Below are 20,052 nucleotides of genomic sequence, written 5' to 3'. Positions count from 1 at the left end.
TCATCAATACTTTGTTTAAGAGGATTAAGGTTACTGTAATAACAATGTCCTTAATCACTTTAACGTAGGTTCAAGTTTAACTATGTCGTTGCGTGATGCTTTCCCGGAGGAAGGTAAGCGTCAGTACGTTTACAATGTAAACAATGTACATAAATGTTTATGATATAGGTACGTGAATTTGATAACAATGAAGGACTTCGTGGTAATGAGAGTAAAACATATCAAAATATTGATATTAGTGACAATGACAACTGAAGGAGAAAGATCAGAAACCATTTCGCTTCATTTTCAAGTATCCACTTTCATGATATTCGATCTCCCGATAAATTGATTCGTGTGATATGTATAATTGCAGACATAATCGCGAGGAACGTTTAATATTGAAGTTACGTAAATCATTACATGATAATCAAGAACCATTAAAAATGTGAGTAGTTTAAAAAAAAAGAGAAACCCTGATTATTGAAGTTTGAGAGTAGCAGTGAATGGCGATTGTTAAATAAAAATCTTTCACACGGAATAATGTAGCCATCGCGAGTATTTTACATACCAAAGTATAAAAAATTTTTTTACATGCATTGAAAAAGCAAAATCTCAGCAGATATCGGTCGGAATATGCCAAAGTTTAATGCTGACAAAAGCGATATTTCTCGTTGAACCAGATATGCATTTCGACGCTTCGTTTAAAAATGTAGCTCGCTGGGATTCTGCGTATCGTCATATAAGTCCTCTTTTTTTTACGGGCCTATATTTTTTCTCTTCTTTTATTTTTATAACGATACACGAAGATCGTCAGCCGTGCGTTGCGATGTACTATGCAAACAATGCATATACATATTTATACGTTACCGCCGGGTATTGCGCCGATAAAATCGCCGTTATATGATGAGAATTGGAAGGGTTGGGGGGAGGGGGAGGGCGGCGGAATATTTGGATGGTATTTAACCGGTGAGCCTCGGTCGGATTTTACGAATGTCAGAGCTGATTACAAAGTTCTGTGCCGTTCTAATTTCGGAATTTCCTCTCGCCAGACGCAGGATTTGTCGCAAGTTTATCGCGAGGTTTTACGCGAGTACCACCGTAATTGGAGTCAATGCGATACGGGATGTCTTTATCGCATGTCAGTTGGCTCGCGCTTTAATTTTTCGTTATCGGCGTGATTAACGCGTGACGTAAACACGATATATACCGGTAATATATATATATATAATCCTGTTGTTGTGTATTATCTGTGATTGTATCGGAAAGCGTAATACCCTCGAAATCCGGATATGTTAAAGTCATCTCGCAATCGAGATGAAATTATAGGCTGTAACGCGTATCACACATACACACATATAAACATAATACACACCTACACACACAAAAGTTACACAAATCGTAAACAATCGTCGTTCATTCATGAAACTTTGAATACTTCATGCGGTGCGCGATTTGATTAAAGCTATTTTGACGAGATGTTCTTACAACGGGTTTCATATATCTCCTAACTATACTTGCCAACAATCTGCCGTACACACAGTGCTACTCTGATCGAACTTTCGACTGTCAGAAACATTATACACGTGCTGTCAAATGCATGTTTTGTGAAGCACGTATGCAACTTGGATGTAAGTTTAAACGTCGTTGATATATAATGTTAATTCAATTAGCATAAATTGTTAATATGATAATAAGTATATGTATAATATTTCTTTTCAATCCCCTATGTTTACGAGTATGTGACACATTGTGCCCCCGATATTAACTTGATCCAGCTCGGTTCTCTCTTTTCGTGTTAACTTTTATACTCAGAGAAATTTAGTCACAGCTTGTACTTTATCTCCCTTCAAGATAAACTTCATCTCTCTACGCGCGTCTCGCTGCACTATCCAATTCCATTAAAACTTATGGCAAAAGAATTTCAAGCCCTTACACGTTTAAACTTTAATGATGCATGACGCAAACAAGATGCTTCGTTTGCATATAAAAAATTTACTTAATCGTATCACGGTTGGACTTTTTGCAGGAATTTCAACAGAAAGAATGCGCCAAGATGTAACCGCAGTGGAGGACTCTTATTTGCGGGGGGAAAAAAAAAAAAAAGAACGGACGTTCTATCGGGTAATCAGAACACGAAGTCGTGAGCTCTCTGTCTCTCTCCTTTTCTCTCTCCCCTTTACCCACCCACCAACTTCGATTTTGCGCAAGTGGAGACAGACGTCGCTGTTCAGCCGCGAATAATTCCACCCCGTCGTTGCGTTATTCGCGCGCTCGTCTCAACGAGTGAGAGATCCATGTTGCGCGTCCATCCCTCGCCTTCTCATCGCACTGTGTAGATAATTCTCATTCAGGAACTCACATAGAAATTTATCCCGCCGGAACGGTGCGCTTCAACGAAGCGCGCTGCATCCTGCCGAAGTCGGAGCAAATGCAGCGGTCGCGATGCAGACGGCCACCGAATTGCGCGTCGTGCAACGTACACGTTTATATGCACACCCGCACGTATGCACGCACGCACGCAAGCACGCACGCACGCACGCACGCACGAGAATCCCGTCGTGACACTGCCGCGTGCGGCGTACGTTTATTTCTGTCGACGGAAACGTGACACCCGCTGCACCGTTCGGGAGCTGTGGGACCCGTCACTCCCATTCAAGAGTCGCCGGCGGACTGCGAGCTCGCACCGTGTCGAGATATGGGAGTGGTGGAAGCGTGGGAGATGCGGGACCGAGGGGGATGTAGACTGCGTTCGACGAGTGGGAGAGAACGACCGTGAGTACAAGGGATGAAGGCAGCGAGAGCGAAATGCATAGAAAGAAAGAGAGAGAGAGAGAGAGAGAGAGAGAGAGAGAGAGAGAGAGAGAAAGGGGGGGAAGGAGGAGAAGAGAGAGGGAGGGAGAAGAAGTGCGAGAGCAGAGAGAGGGATGCAGTTACGAGGAAGACGTGGACCAAACGAAGAGCGAGCGAAAGCATCGCGTTCAGGAATGAGAGAAAGAGAAAGATCGCGCGAGAAGCGACGAATGAAGAAAGAACGAAAGCGACGAAGAAACTCGAATGCTCTAAGTACCTGAGCGACGAGGAGAAAAAAGAAGGATGGAATCCGTGAGTAAGAGAGGGATGATGAGAAACAAGGAGAATGGACGAGGACAACTGCAGGAGTGACAAAGTTGGCGAATGTGATATCCTTCCTTTCTCTCTTCCGAGAGAGACCTTCTCTTTACTTTTCTCCCTTTCTCTGTCCAACCCTTCTCCACGCTTCCTCCATCCCTTTACCTCCATTTCTCTTGCGTTTCATTCTTCTCGCTCGTATCTGACAGTTTGCACCCTCCGTTTTCTGCACCTTACACGCGCCATTTTTTCCTCTACCAGCTCGCTCTTTAGACACATTTCGCGATCTTTTCTCGGGCGTCCTCGCTAGCCTCGGCCCATCCTTCTTACTTAACGCGCATCTTCAACAGCAACATGCTCGAGCGCGCATAGACCGCGTAAACGCAAAAGGATTATTTGCACCACAGAACATCACGATTATTGCCGGAAGACGTTTTCTAAAGGAAGTTCGTGTTTCCTTTGATTGCTGAACGCGCACTATAAAATTTCATGTAAACAGAAATTGCATATAACAGACATTCATATACGAGTATACATATTAACATAGTATATTAAAGTATATAAAAAATATGTATACATTTAATTTTAGAAAAAATTGGAAAAGTTTTTTTCTTGCTCTCTTTAACATCCATGAGTGATCTGTTTGGTTCGATATCGTTTCACGTCCTAAATATAATTTATTGCATCATTTTCACTGATGATTTATCACAGGGAATTTTTTTATTTTTAGAAAATTGTATTTATTAAAAATAATGTTTTCCAATACCTCTTTATCCCCTCTTGAAATTTTAATAAATTTGTAAATAGAAGATTATTATACACCAAAATTAGTCTAGATAGGGTCTTTATAAGCATCTTCATCCGTTGCAGAATATCATTCTGTGTTTATCTAACTACTACATTTTGTAACAGAATTTCCATAGAAATGATGTGAATGTACCGAGCTGCATTCCTGCAGTCGTACTATGTAACTACTGCGGATGTTCCAAATCGTGAGTGGACAAATTGTCTACCTCTGAATGTATCAGAATTAAGGGTATTATCTTCACTCGTAGAATAAGCATGCAAGTAAATAACTAGTAATAGATAATTATTTCATACATCGCATATGCGTATTTATTTCCGTATTTTGCACGCACGCTGCATATAAAATATTTATAATATAATTATATTACTATATGTTTAAAGTATCATGTAATTACATTTTTAATACTATTATAAATTGTGATAAAATATTTCGCTGACTCTAATAATTATTCATTAATAATTTCATTATTCTAACATTCTCTTTATTCAGATTGTTTCACAATGTCAGCTTCTGGCATATCTATCGTGAACGGTTATATTTGAAACTGATATTAAACAAGTTTTCTTTTTTTATTTAATATTGGCCGAAGGATTTTATTGATAGGAAAAATAAATTTTTATTTTTAATGTTTATAGTGTTAGAGATAAATTGAGATAAAAATCATTTCTAGGATAAAAAAAAAACTAAATTTGAACGATTGGATATTTTGCAAATTCGGAAGCTTTTCTTATCAGAATGAAGGACATTTGCATACAGAATTTGTTTTTATATAATTCATCATATTATGTTATTGTCATATATGTATATAGAGTCTATGTATACAGTTATATTTAACTTATCAGACTTATACACAATACAGTTTCTAACAACTACCCAATAGCCTCGAGGACTTTGCGATTCGTGAATAGAATACCTCCAGGAACAAAGAGTGATAACAAGAAACAATATTATTGTATATATATATATATATATATATATATATATATATATATATATATATATAGTTCCAACATCGATGATCCATTGTTAAAATTAAGAAAAATTTCTATAAAATCATCAATTCGTTTTGCCAAAACTTCCGCGGGTTAAAATTAAAGACTTAATATAAAAGACATTTAAAAATATCTAAGATAATAAAAGACAAAAAATTTAAAAACATAATGGACAGTTTTGTACAACAAAAATTAGTTAAAAAATATTTGGGATAAAAATGAAAACGCGGAGAAAATTTACAAGTCTTATATAATTTTTATCGTAAGGACCTCAGTTTATTTTCGTAGTTTATTTCCGCAGTTCGTAAAGGCGATCATGAATGCGCAATCATGAAACGACGTATACCTAAGTAATATCTCATAAAATTCGATATCGCAGATTGAGTTTTCCACTCAACATGCTAGCTTGGCTCGACTCATGGGGGTAGTTCAAAGTGAGCTAGGGGATGAGCGGTATTATGAGAAAGCTTTTAAAGGACTTGGTAAGTTTGGTTTCAAGGTGAAAAGCAACGTACTATATAATGCGCAAGAAAAATAACTATTAGGATATAAGATTATGCCAATTAATATCTTTTAATTACTAAAATATCAGAAAGAAAAATAAAACAAATTGTTTTTAAACTTGAAATAAAATTTCTCGATAGAAATTTTAATTTTTGAGAAATACTTCATTTATATTATTACAGTTCTGTAATAATTAATTATTGTTACTTTTGTATATTTATTAATTGATATAATGTAGGAAGTACAACAATTATTATCATTAAATTTCATTAATTTGCATAATTTAATTTATAAGCATGTTGATAAAATTTTGTTTTATAAATCATCAAAATGATAGACTGTTAGCGTTATAAACGTTAATTTTAACTTTCCTAGCGTAATTATTTACATGCCATTAACGCATATATACATTATTGTACATATATTTCATGTTGTTGCATTTTGAACTTTTATTTGAAACAAACCTGTTTACAGATGTTCTCATCAAATATAGCTTTATAAATTTCCATCTCAATACATCGATCTTTGAAAGTGATAATTGAAATTTTATATAGATCGCTAACTTAGATCAGATTCTATTTCTGCTAAATTTGCTCGAAACTTTGAACGTTATTATGTAATATTGTTCTTAGCAAGATCTCCATTTCAAAACTTTAATTTCTTTAGGCCATTGTTATTATTCGCTTTACCTATCCTTGTTAGCTTTAATAACATAAAGATAAATGAAATTATAAAAGCATAAATTATACAAGTACAAAAAGAGAAAAAATATTTTAGTCAAATAATAAAATAAATTTACTTAGATTAGTAAAAACAGAATTGGAGCTACATTACTCTTTAGCTAACTTAAATACTTGGATAATTATATATGTAATTCTATTTATTAAGTAATAAATATGTAAAATATATTGATATATTTTTAAATGTTTTAATATGTTAAATGAAATATATGTAGAACAATTTGATTTAACAATTATAAATGGTAAAAGGACTAAAATTCGATTTAATAAACAAATAAGAGAAAGAACGTATTCCTCATTGCGCAATGCTGCAGACATTACTATAAGGATTTCCTCTAAATTACATATCTTTTTAGGCTGTGATTTCGATTACATTCTTTATTACAGACATACTTTGTTTGAGATGATATGTATTCCATATTCGTTGTAGCATTATTATTCCAAAAATGTTCCGCGCATATCGACATATATTTGTCCTTCGCTTCAACCGTACCGGATTTGATAGAAAAATCCAACATGGCCTTCGGTAGACTTTTGACTGTCAGCTCACTTTTCTCAATACGCAAAGGTTTCTTCACATTGGAACAAATGAGGTAGAAGCTTTTAGAAAGCTCTGCAAAATAGACATCTACCATACGGAACATATCCAGAAAGATTCGTCTACCATAAATTAATGTCTCAATAATTATCTAAGATACCAAAAGAACTTTCGGCGGTTTAAGGCGTTATAGAAATGTAGCACACAAATCGAAAAAAATAATTTATTTTTCAACGCCGTATAAAATTTTTATTAAAGCATTGGTAATTTAATTATTATTATTCTAATAAACAGATTGCGTGTATTTTTCATTCCTTATTCTACATATAATACTTATTTTATAAATAAGTAACTACAAAATTTTTAGAAATAATCATAATGTTTTTGATAAAAGTTTATATATGAAAACTTATTGGAATGTAATTAATCCTTACTGTACAAGTATGGTATCACTGTGACCGAGCGATTCCTATTTGTGCAAGTTTCATTGAGTCTTTCGGTAATTATAAATTATACTACAATATTATTATTTTCCAAAATGAAATTCCAATATTTATTCTAGAATCTAGAAAGTTGAAAGTATGTTGGTGAATTTTTAGAGATTTTTTGAATCATTTTGAATAAGTGAAAAAAAAAACGGACAGATCTAGAGACGGACCCATGTTTGTATGAATGAGGCATCAAATTGTATCTTGTACGGTAAGGATTAATGTAAAATAAACGTATTTTAAATAAAAAGATCATATTAAAAATCATTTTATTTATTTTTCAATAATTAATTAAGAACATGTATCATTGAATATTGTATAAGCTACTATATTCCTCAAGAATTCTGCATAAATTTAAAGTCTTCATATGCATTTATATCAGAGTAATATTAATTCAAAAACCGATATACCCTGCGCTTTAATTTATCCTATAGCTTCAAATAAAAAAGATTGTTTCTTTTTTATAGAAAATACTCTTTTATATTTTGTTTAACGTGCCATAGTTGGAAACAAGTGAAGCTGTAAATCATATAGTGAAAATGTTATACTTCTCGACTCAATCAAGAAAATTACTGTCGTACGAAGCGGAAACGCTTGGGAGTTACAAAAGCAAACATCCCGGTGCCTGTGCGAGTGGCATTTCGCGCTTATCTTGCGGTATTAAAGCAACCCTGACTTTTTCCCGTCTTCGTATTCGTCGTCCTAGTCGCGTACGTGTCACGTACACGCAAAAACTTACGCCGCCGGCCTGCCGGGTGCGGCTACGGGCTCATTCGGCCGGAAGTACCGGACATCGGATGAAATACGATTGCACACCGGCAAACGTACGGCGGATAGGAAGAATGGGGACGCGGGATCGCAGAATATCGGGTGGTTGAGGTTGTAAGGTTGAAAGAGGGGAACTGAAAGAGATATACCTAGACAGAGAGAGAGAGAGAGAGAGAGAGAGAGAGAGAGAGAAGTAAAGGGAAAGAAAGAGAGTGAGAGAGGAATGCGCGGGATCATCTCCATGCACGCAGCGGTACTTGCGTATTTTCCCCTTTTCGCTTTGTTTAACCGGATATGGCAGGTTCGGTCCACAGTTGTTATTTACGTCGGGCAATGAATAACAATGAACAGGAACGTATATTAAACGTATCTATAAATTCCAAAGCGGCGTGACAATTTTCGCTAGGAATGAAACGGTGGAAGATGGGCGCATCGATGGCGGCGACGGCGACAGCGACGGCGACCGCAGTGATGGCGATGAGAGTGCATATGGCGAGAGAGAGTGTATTAAAAACGATCGTTGACGGAACGACGGAGGAACGGACGCAGATAGTGCCCGACTATCCGACCGATCGTTTTCCACGCTCGTTCATTCGTTCATGGTCCTTCGTCCGCGTGTTCACGAGCATTTTCACACGAACGAACGATGCGTGCATGGCATTGTTCGGGCCAGACAAGCGTTCTCGTACGTTCACGCCTTTTTCTCTCTTCCTATTTTTCCTCACCTCTGTATAATGTCGAGATTCCTGAGAAAATTGCAGTAATGGAAGAAAGCGCACGGAAAAAATAGGAACCGAACTCTAGAAGGCAGCCATTCGAATATTTACAATTAATCGTAAAGATATATATCATAATGAGAAAAGCGAAAAAATTATGCCATAATTATACAAATACAACAGAATGAAATTCGCAGAATGAAATTAACACCGAAATTAGCACAGAATAAAATAAAATATTAAAAAAAAATTATTATATCGTTATTAGAAATTTTTTAAATGTAATTCAAGTTGATGTTAGAGTGATATCTATGTATTGTATAACTCAACCATACGTTTTCAAAGTTCATAATAATTTTCAGAATGTTTCATGCATGTGTATGTGTGTATGTGTGTGTGGGGGAAATAAAAGTGTAGATTCGCGCGATGATAAAAAATCCAAAACTATCTGAATTTAAGTTATAAAAAATAATCATTAAAATGATAATGTAAAATGAGATAACTTTGGCCTAAATTCTAAAAAAATGTCTAGACAGCACGCATGTCCAGTCAGAACGTCTTCATGACGTTTTATAACTTTTAATTGGGCATTTGGCGAAACCACAACATCACGGGTATAGTTTTCTTTAAATCTTATTCTTCCTTTTTAAAACCTTGAAAAGGTTCTTGGAAAAGAAAAATAAAAGATATTGCCCAGATGTTCAGAAGTCTTAAAGTTCATTATTTTTATATTCCTCTATCTCATAAGAGTACTAACGTAAATTTAAATATAACATAATATACTAATAAAAATAATTATTAATACAAATAAAAAAACACCTTATAATAATTAAAAAAATTGTTAATGAATATCCTATCTATCAACTTTGCATATCCTTAAACTATATCTACTTAAAGGATCGAAATGTTTTGGAAAATGTTTCAATTTTATTTGCTATCTAGGCATTATTAAAATTTGATTTAGATCAAATTTACTTATATTAACTCTTTTACAATATAAAATTGATTTTGAACAATCTATAATTTATATTATTTATAATAATAAATTCTATGTCTCTTATGATTTAAATATTACTTAAAATTCTAATACCGTGTCGTGATCCATTGTTAATACCAACATTTCGTGAACCTTGCCGTTCACTTCAGGTTAGCGATCATGTACATTTATTTCTAGAACGGAAACGAAAATTATTCCTCGTAATAATATTTAAAAGCGCATGTTATTTTGCTTATAGCGATTATACGCCTTCGATGCCTTAATTTTCTTCTTATTTTTGAGGCTGTCAGATGCGTATAAAAGTCTATAAAAGAACGACCGAGATCCTGCTATACAGCACTATTAACTCGTTCGTTTACATCAAACGTCATAGTCTGGTTTGCAACACTGTAACGTTGCACAGATAAACACCGTGCTAAGTTAAGTTTTGTGCCGCGTGGTTTCCTGCGTGTCTGTTCATAGGCAGAAATTCCTTTCCATGTAGCCGAAACCTTCGTAACATATCGGAGAGAGCGGTCATGCCAAATATATTAGGAATTTTAATAGATAACTTCTTGATAATATCTAATTTGCTTTCAAAAAAAATCGAGGAACGCCACCATTCTTTTAAAAACTTCCATGTCTTCCGTGTGATCCGTGCGACTACAAAATAGAAAGTGGCTCTCTTGGCGGTTCTGATTATTTAATAAATCTTATTTAATAAATACTATAACTTATTTAATAAATCTCTTACCACCTTTCTTGCCCCCTTTCCGCGATTATGTCCCCACCATCACCTTTTTAGCGTCGAATCTCCCGTGAACGCACGTACTTTCTTAGTGTGTATTTATTTTCAAAAAAGGTGGTAACTATGAATTTAATGATTATAATAACGTCAATAATATATGCGTATACTATAAAGGTGATTATTTTTTTTTAGATTTTTTTGCCTTTTATTTAAGAATACACAACACGAGAGTGTCGTTTAAAGCCTATAACGGTCAAAATTGGATCTTAGATACTTAAATAATTTCTATGTGAATTTATATATTAAATATGTAATCATTTTGTATTGTTATGGTATTTTTATTTATTTACAGTCATTTTTATTAACAATTATTTTCATTTATTTTTTCAACACATTAATATCTTTCTAATAGGATGCTTGATTGAGCATTAAATTATTAAATTGCTTGTTAATTTAATTTGTGATATTACTATAGTAGTTTAATTGGGTTTATAAACCCGAAAAATCAATTTGACGCGTAATTTAAATAATTACATATTTAGTATATAAATATTTACTATATAAATTCACATAGAAATTATTTAAGCATCTAACAAAACGATTTCACGACTGATACCAATCGATTTCAACGAAACTCATTGTAGCGATAGGTATTTTACGTCAAATGTTATAGATAAAAGGATAATAGTCACTACTCAAGCGTTTGCGAGAAAATCGAAGTTGAAAGTTTCGAGCGCCTATTAAGCCAGTTCAATTGATCGAACTTTACAATGCATTTTTCTTTTGCATTCTCTGTCCAGGAAATCTGTTTAACATATAATTATATGCACAACACGAATAAATATGAAATATGTTTTATTTATAAAGGGAAACAATAAAACGCTGTAAAGGAGGATGCCCACGGTGTAAAGGGCTCTAGAACTGAAACCTCTGAAATCGATAAATTCATTTAGAGTATGATGAAATCTATCGCAATACCAAATTCCACTTTCTTATCGGCAAGAAAAGTTGAAAAAATTATGTGAAGTTTTACGTAGTGACGATGTGATGGAGAAAGAGGCAGAGAGCGAGCGAAAAACTTTGATTTGCTCACAAACGCTTGAGTAGTGACTATTATCTTTTCATCCAGTAACACTCGACGTGAATACAATACCTATCACTACAATGAGTTTCGTTGAAATTGATTGATATCATGTCGTGAAGTTTCTTTGTAAGATTCAGCTTTGATTGAATCGTTGTAGGCTTTAAACTTTTACCTGTGTATTCACATATATGGTCTTAATAAATCGTTTATTATTGCTTATTTAAGAAAATTTAAAATTATTAATTCCATAATGGCATATTGTATTAGGTGTTGGAATTAATTCGTAGCGTTTTACAAGTGATGGGAAGTACTTTCATTAATGTATTTTTTAATGCTCATGTGAAATAAATAACATTCTTTCATTTAAAAACGCTACGAATTAATTCCAACACCTAATAATATCAATCTCGTGTTAAAAGACTAATCATGAAAATGAATATTACAGACATTAATCAAGTCCACCATACTTTCAAATCTTCAGCTTATTTTGCTGGGAATAATTCTAATGATTTAAATCTATTGATTTAAATCTAAACATTAATAACGGTTTCCGTACAAATAAAGTTTCGGTTAATCATTCTAGGAAAAGTGTTTCTCTTCGAGATGTAATTAAACCGATTGACTCTCTATCTCCAAACATAGCATGTGATGATATTACACTTATTTTCTCTTCTTCTAATGTTTGTGTTGAAGACAATACGACTGGAGAATTTGAAAACGCAGGTTCTATTGTAGATGCTTGTATTAATTCTAACAGATTTTCCAATAATAGCACATCAGATTTACCTTCTCTTTATAACTCGAATTCTAATATCTCAAACTCTGATGTTATCCGACATTATTTCTATATTGAACATTCCGGATCTGGAGAAAAATATCTCCAGTTATATATTACGTTATTACTAAAGATTCTTTATCACCATCTTATTTCCTTTTTTGTTAGTTTCTTGTTTATCATTTTTATAAAACTAATAAAATAAAATTGATTGTGTAAAAGAAAGGAACCAGTAATAAGCGGTACTTTTAATTTTGCAATACAACTTATTCTTACAATTAATTACGTTGTCAAATTTCTATACATTACAATATATTGTACGTTTCGATTCTGGTTCCAGTCATCTTCAGCGATATCAATAATGAAATCGATGATTGACAAAATTCCGTATGTAGACTGATGATTGCTTGCTGTTTATATTGAGAGAGACAAGTTATTCTCATTTCGAGCTGCTCATTCAATTACAATTTACATGACTGAATGGCATCCTTTTGTCTATTTTGAAAAATGGATCTAAGTTATAATTGGGTAACTTTGTTTTTTGTCAGAACAGCGTAAATTAAAAACTCACCTCTGATACTCCGCAGAAACACTTGCAACAACTCATATCACTAATATTTGTATTCATTAAAATTTATAAGTCTTGGATATAATTGATTAACGAGATCGACTATACTGCTCAACTGTTAAAGATAAAAAGACGGCAAATGTTGCATTGGTACAAAATATAAATCAATCTCTTTTTTTATGAAATTTAGTATATCCATATCATATACTTGATGTAATCCTTCTGTGTCTATTTCTTTTAGTTTATTGTTCTGGCATTTTATAAATAACATTTCAGAAACCAATCGTTTATTATAAAATTTATCTTTATCCAGAATTTCAACCTTATCCCACATTAATTTGTGATTGTAATGCAACTTATGGTTAATTATCACCGAATTAGAAAATGTATTCCTATTTATATGTGACGATGTTAATTTTTGTTTTTAATTTTCTGTTTGTTTGTCCTACTTATTATTTTTATATTCAAATGTATTCAATGGTACTGCAGAGGCATTGTATTTTTTGTATTTTATTTTATACTACAACTAAGTAATTACACTTATCAAGTTATTATTTCTATAGTCACTGTGAGAAAATGTTCCATTGAACACTTCCATCGAATTGTCTGCTATTATCACGTAGTTAAGTGTGCGTCCGTCACATTGGTTTAGCCATTTTTTATTTTTAAATTTTAAATTCGTATTCGGAATCCACGAAACCCCTTTAACATTATATTTTGCTAATTTATCGAAAGATTTTTGCTAATATATCAAAGCATTTCCGTAACATTTTCATCTGCCATATTGGTTCAGCCATTTTGAATTTTCAAATTTTAGGTCTGAATTCGGAATACGCGACTCCAAAAATCCTTTAACACCAAATTTCGCCGAAATCGGAAGACTTGTAACATTTCCATCCGTCATATTGGTTCATTTTGAATTTTTTAATTTTAGAGGATTTTTCAGGATTTCAGCAACTCTGAAAATCTTCTAATACTACATTTCACCGGAAGTACTCTAACAGCCTCAAAGAAAAGAGACGACAGATTCAAGACAGATAACAAGACGATTTTAAGATAGAACGCTAGATTTACGCTGCTGCAATTGTAACTTACAGATTATATTTATTAGTATTCAGTATCAAACGCGTGTAACTTGACATTGTAAATTAGATCCACGTTCATTTAAACTTTTCATCTCAGAATGATTGCAACAACACAAAGTTGACATATGGAGATTCTATTGCCGGCCGTCCTGCGTAATCATCGAAGCCCCCGCGGTATCGTCAGACCTGTTGTTGATAATTGCGAGCCATTGTAAACGTTGTGAACGTGCGAGGAAAGAGCAGCAATTGTTTAGCCCCATTTGCGGCGGCGCGGCGGTCCGTATTCAAAATCGCAGTGCGTTCGAGGCTACAAAGCGAATATTAACTCACACAATATTTTCGCAAGGTACTTCATGAATGTATTTCACCGTTCGTTGAAATCAGACCGATGAAATTTCACCGATCTCATCCCTTCTCTCTCTTTCCCTCTCCTTCTCCCACCACCGATTGTGTTTCGTCGCACAGTAGGCAAGCAACCTCGTTGAATATTGATGTAACATCGTATATCGTCGAATGGAACGTTACGATGAAAGAACATGCCGATCTATGTGTCCAACATATAGATTAGAGGGAAACTGATTCCATTAATATAAAGAAAAACAATAATTTTTTAATCTATATTAAAAATTTTTATTATTTCTGCGTGTCTGTATATAGACAAACTGAAATAATACTGAAAAAGGAAGCTAATAAACCTAGTTGATGGTTAATGTCAACTAGTTTAATTAGATAGCGAATGTTAAATAAAAATTATGCATTTTAATGTTTCATCTATTCACCTACAACGCACAGAGTCTGCGTCATCATAGTTTCATTTTAACGATAAAACATGCAATTACATATAAAGTTGGAAAATAGAGACGAAGATTATGATGCTACTCCGGAAGTAACGACATCGTTACTTCTTAATGCTGCGTATTTGTGTAAAGACTTGTTTTTATTCTTTTGTTTTTTTTATCCGGCACGATATTTGCAGTGACGATCTCGCAAAACGAAATAAAAGGAACTTTACCAGATGAGATAATAAACGGGGGGGATTATCGTCTCTGTAACGGTATAAAATTCCCTGGTCGACTCTGGTCGTCTCGTAACATTTGTGATAGGTGTATATTAGGTCAAAAACTCCGTGAAAAATTTGTTGCTAATGCACTGGTCATCTATCAAATACTACGTCGTAACACGTGGCGATGACGTGCAGAACTGTCATCTCGGGTAGATCGTGCTCTCACACGTCGTTTTACACGCACATAAATTTCACGCCATTGTAAAAGCACACGAGATGACATGTAAGATATACATTAAAACATTAGTCTCCTTCGCCATCGTAAAGTTAAACAAGCATTTTCGATGACGTTATCATTGTTACCGCGCGCCTTTCCGAAAAGAACGATAATAACAACTTCGCTCTCAAGTTTAATGACATGTCGCATTCTTCCTATCGTCGACTTCACGCTTCGTTGTCTCACATGTCCTTTATCACGTTGCCACTTGTCTCGTGCGCGTATCGTGTGAGATACTTTTCGTCGCCTGACTAGATTACCGAGTGGATCTTAAGAGTTCCTGTTCGAGTCTTACTTCGCTCCTGCAACAAAAGCTCGAGTTTGGCGCGCAAAGTCTCCGATAACAAAACAAAGAAGAAAATTTCAAGAACTGTCTTAGTACTCTCGCTCTCTCTCACCTGTCTTTAATTTTTATATCGTAAATTCCTGCTTTTTCAATCTATTTCTCTATAAATTTTCATATTCGAACAATGAGAGATAGAATAAGAAATAATAAGAATCTGAAGAGACGTTTTTTTTTTCGTAGAACTCAATTTTTGCAAAAAACTCAATTTAATCCTTTCGCATCGCAAACCGTGGGTATGCAGTTGGCTAATTTGTGTTAAAAAATTTGTGTTAAAAATCCAAAATTTTATGTTAATTTAACACAAAATAAATACATGAGAAAGTAACAAAGATATTATGTAAAAAAGTTGACACAAATAATATAACATTTTGGCGTATTAGAAAGCAATTGTGAAAACATATTTTTTCGATAAAATTACAAAATTTTCTTACTTCAAAAGACAGAAAATCAAATGACAGAAAATCAAATAAATCATGAATGAATGAAATAAACCTTATCAAAAGTGTACTAATTTAACTTTATAAAAAATTATCAAAATCGTCACAATTTAAAAGGGAGATAGTTACAAAAAAATAAATTTATTAATGTAAAATTTATTAATAAGACTTATTCTTTTCCAAGACGTTTAATAATACTAATAGACAAATTGATAAACAAACGGAAAATAAGTTGTTATAAATTATACATATCCTTAATTATCAAAAAATAAAAAAAATATAATTTTATATATCATCTTTCTAATTAAAATGCTATTTTGCATTAATTATATTCCAATGTATTAACATATATCAACTTTTAGACAAATACAAATGCAATATCAAAAGTATTATGATTATACATCTAAAAATTCTGTAGTTATTTATTTACATAAAATAAGTATTATACATAGAAAGAGAGAGAGAGAGAGAGGAGAGAGAGAGAAAAAGAGAATAGAGAATTATAAACACACACAATCGATAAAATTTAATATTAAAATAGTAATACTTGAATTATTCAAATAATTTAACCGTTTAAATTAGACAATAATTATTCGAAATATTATTCAGATAAGTTTTGTAATTTTAATAAGTATACATTATGATTGTAATATATATTCATATGTATAGATTACATGAAATACATAAGACATTTTATAAAATGTACAAATAAATTGAAACATCGAGATAAAAAATATTTAAATACTTAGTGATATTAAATTGATTAGTAACTAATTTAAAGTAAGAGTTCCGCATTTTTTATACTAAAAAAACAAAATTGAAAAATTTGTAGCCGAAACTCTTTTTAAAAATAATTGTAGAGTATAAATCTCTTCTAGTAAGTATTAATGAGAAATATCACTGGAATTAAAATAACACAATCACATATTCAATTAATGCTCAGATATGTATAAATTTTATGCAAAAATTATAACAATGATCCTGTATTAACACAAATACAAAATGATTTTACTGTAGTTTCGAGCTTCGACTTATGAAAACGAGGGCGAAATCATACGACGCTGCCCTTCTCATTCCTAGCTTCTGTATCTTATTTCTTCACTTCGTATACAGCGTAATGTTGAATAATAAGCAGCCAAAAGCGCCCAGCGTAATATTACATCGGATCGTGGTAGATAGCGCGGTTCCTCGTCTGCTAAGTTCCCCTGCTTAAACGGGTCATCTCGCCCGAAGGGCGGCTTATCGTGGCGGACTGCAACCGCTGTTCGAAATTTCCCGAAGCGCCTACGACTCTGCTATACTCTCGTCGTTCGCGAAGCCAAGTTTCCGGCCATACAAACACACATCTAGCGAGTTTCCCGCGAATTGCGAGTAGGACACGAGTCGTGAATGCGGTTGTACTTGGAATGCAAGGGCAAACGAATCGGTCCAAGTGGTATTTACAAGGAAAATACGAAGGACTCAGGAAAATATCATGCCTAAAAATATTTTATCAACTGACAGGAACTAGCAACTTGTATTGAGACCATTTCGAAGAAAAAATTCAAAACGATTATTTTATTTTCCGTGTTGAAAATTGACTATTGCTAAATATTTTTGCAAATACAATGGTATACGCGTACCCTTTAGCGTAATAAATTAAAACGACACAAATGCATCGTGACATTTATGCAAAATACTTTTAATGCTCGCATTCTATGGATAATATACGTGCATGGTTGTGCGAGCAGCCATGCCTCTATGCCGCACAAATGTGCCGCGTGATTTATCGTTAAGCGCATATACACGCGTTCGTATAGGCAAATTCATCGGAAGATGGAATCACATGATTACCTGCTGTGTATCAAGCACAATACCTGGAAGCAATGATGCATAATACAAAGCTCTCCCTTTTCACTCCTGTCGAACGATCGAGCGATCGAGCGATTTCCCTTCCTCTTTCCTTCACATTCACGACAGTTGCGATATAGGCCACAAATAATGTCGGTGGTCTCAGTTCACCGACAGATAGATTAAACCGGATCTCGTAATTGTGCTATTGTGAATATCATTTATGCACATCGTACGATTGTCACCTGGGTCGCCGACACAAACCACTTCCGTGACTTTAAGCAACTATTACCCAAGTCTGAGGTATCTCGATAGCATTCATGTTATAGGGAGATTAAGCGGATCGCATTTCATAAGATATTATGTGTAGTTGAATTGCTTCACCTTAAACCAACAAAGTTTTAAAAGTTTTTTATCGTAGAATTTTTTTTATACTTCAGCTACTTATAGAAAGTCGAAATTTTACTTGATAAGGCATATCGATTATGTTTTACATAATGTATTATATATCCTTATTTAAGAGATTCCTTTATTTTAAGAGACACAACTAAAAAAACTAAATTATCCACAAAAAGGAAAAAATTATTTTTCAATTTGACAAAAAGTTATTGACTAACTTAAGTAATATCGGCTAATTAAAAAAAGAATATATTTTTAATATGACCAAATGTCATTTTTGTTTTACGATTCTTAAAAAACAAACATCTTTTTTTAGTTGACAATTTTTACGACTTTCGAAGTGAAGTAAGTTCACTTTTCATGATTGTTAAGATCATGGAGTAATAAGGAGATCAAATTCGAGATCTGAAAGTGGGCTCGAAACACGGTGTAGAAAAACCCATGGAAAATTCGGCAGATGTGAGTACCATCACGCCTTATGGGAAAAGTTGGAAGTATTAACTGTCACAGGTCACACGTATGTATGTATGTATGTATGTATATATGTATGAATGTATGTATGTATGTATCGTAAATACGTGTGACCTGTGACAGTCAATATTTCCAACTTTTCTCGCAAGGCATGATGGCACTAAAATCACATCTACCGAATTTTCCGTGAGTTTTCCTACACCATGTTTCAAGCCCACTGTTTTCACGACCGGCCGCTTGAGTTTGAGCTCCTCTTATTACTTCGTGGTTAAGATAATATTTATTTATAATTCACTATTCATGATAATAACTCATATTTTAAAATCATATTTTAAAATTATGTTATTTTTTTAAGGAAGTACATACATGGGTAATTCAATTTCTAAATAGAATTTTTGATTCCTTCGAGAAATAACGAGAAATGTCGAATTCCCGTAGAAGTAGGAGAATTTCCTCTGTTATAGAATTAGAGCAATCAAAAATGTACGTTGATTATGGAATATTTACAGAAAGTATAATGGGAATTAGTTGCAGATTCGAGCAAAGCTGTATTACTTTTTGATAGTGTTATTGTCACTAAAGAAGAGATTAAAAAGAAATTCAGAAACTCCATTTGCAAGTCTAATCAGTGATAACGTTTTCCAAATCTTAAGTATATGAATGGTGTACAGAAGTCATGAATGACCGAGAGAAGATCGGTGATTTTCACCGAGCGATACCAGTCTCAAGACTTCTATTCTGCAGGCATAGCAATGTTGCCAAACGATTAAAAAAGTATCAGTCTATGCAGAAGGATTACTTGGAAAAAGAATCTTAAATTGGGCCTAAATAACATATACAGTTCCGTCGCCATTATTAAAATTTCGGACGGAGTCATGTAGCTATTGGATCAAAACAAAAAAATTTATAACGTTATTTTATTTGTATCATACTTTTAAAAAATTTGGTTAGAGTAAAACTTGTATATCATTCGATAGAGCAAGTTTCAGCTTTTGGAATTTGTTTAATTGCGGTAGGCGCGATGATTTTTAACGGACTATGAACAATCAAAAATTAAAATTTTCCTTTCATTTATTATAATCCGATAACTCAGTAACATAAAATCTTAGGAATATTAACAAAAAATAATTTTGTAGAGAAAATTGTAAGGTTTTACGTTAGAGAGTCAAAAATTTTCGCAAGTTTCTTTTTGAGCACGTGATAGGCCCACAAAGTAGGAAAAAAATTTCTTATTTCATCTAATTCGTAATTTGCTGTATGTATAAATTATTAAACTCGCAGAAACTCAAAAATGATCTTTTAAAAATAGAAATTTTAAGCTTTAGAACCTTTTTTTAAATTTAAATTTTATTCATTTTTAACGAAGTTACATTTGAATTTTGGAATTTACAGCGCTACGAATTTTTGTT

The 20,052-nt window shown here is 33.3% G+C and overlaps 1 protein-coding gene across 4 annotated transcripts in view; it reads right to left on the bottom strand.

The window, feature by feature from the left end:
• The window catches only part of LOC105144209 (uncharacterized), a 160,881-nt gene that overhangs the window by 105,065 nt on the left and 35,764 nt on the right, over positions 1-20,052 (bottom strand). For 3 of the 4 annotated variants that reach the window (XM_011052972.2, XM_011052974.2, XM_011052975.2), the window contains exon 1: positions 2,342-2,674. The exons of the other annotated variant lie outside the window; for it this stretch is intronic. The gene's annotated coding sequence lies outside the window, so the exon portion shown is untranslated. Of the gene's footprint in view, positions 1-2,341; positions 2,675-20,052 lie in introns of those variants that run through there. 4 annotated transcript variants of the gene reach the window in all.

This window comes from Acromyrmex echinatior, chromosome 1 (assembly GCF_024713525.1).
Source record: "Acromyrmex echinatior isolate Ae372 chromosome 1, ASM2471352v2, whole genome shotgun sequence".
In the NCBI taxonomy this organism is placed as follows: Eukaryota; Metazoa; Arthropoda; class Insecta; order Hymenoptera; family Formicidae; genus Acromyrmex; species Acromyrmex echinatior.
Note: the sequence above shows the minus strand (reverse complement) of the source record. Positions and strands in the feature narration are given on the sequence as shown.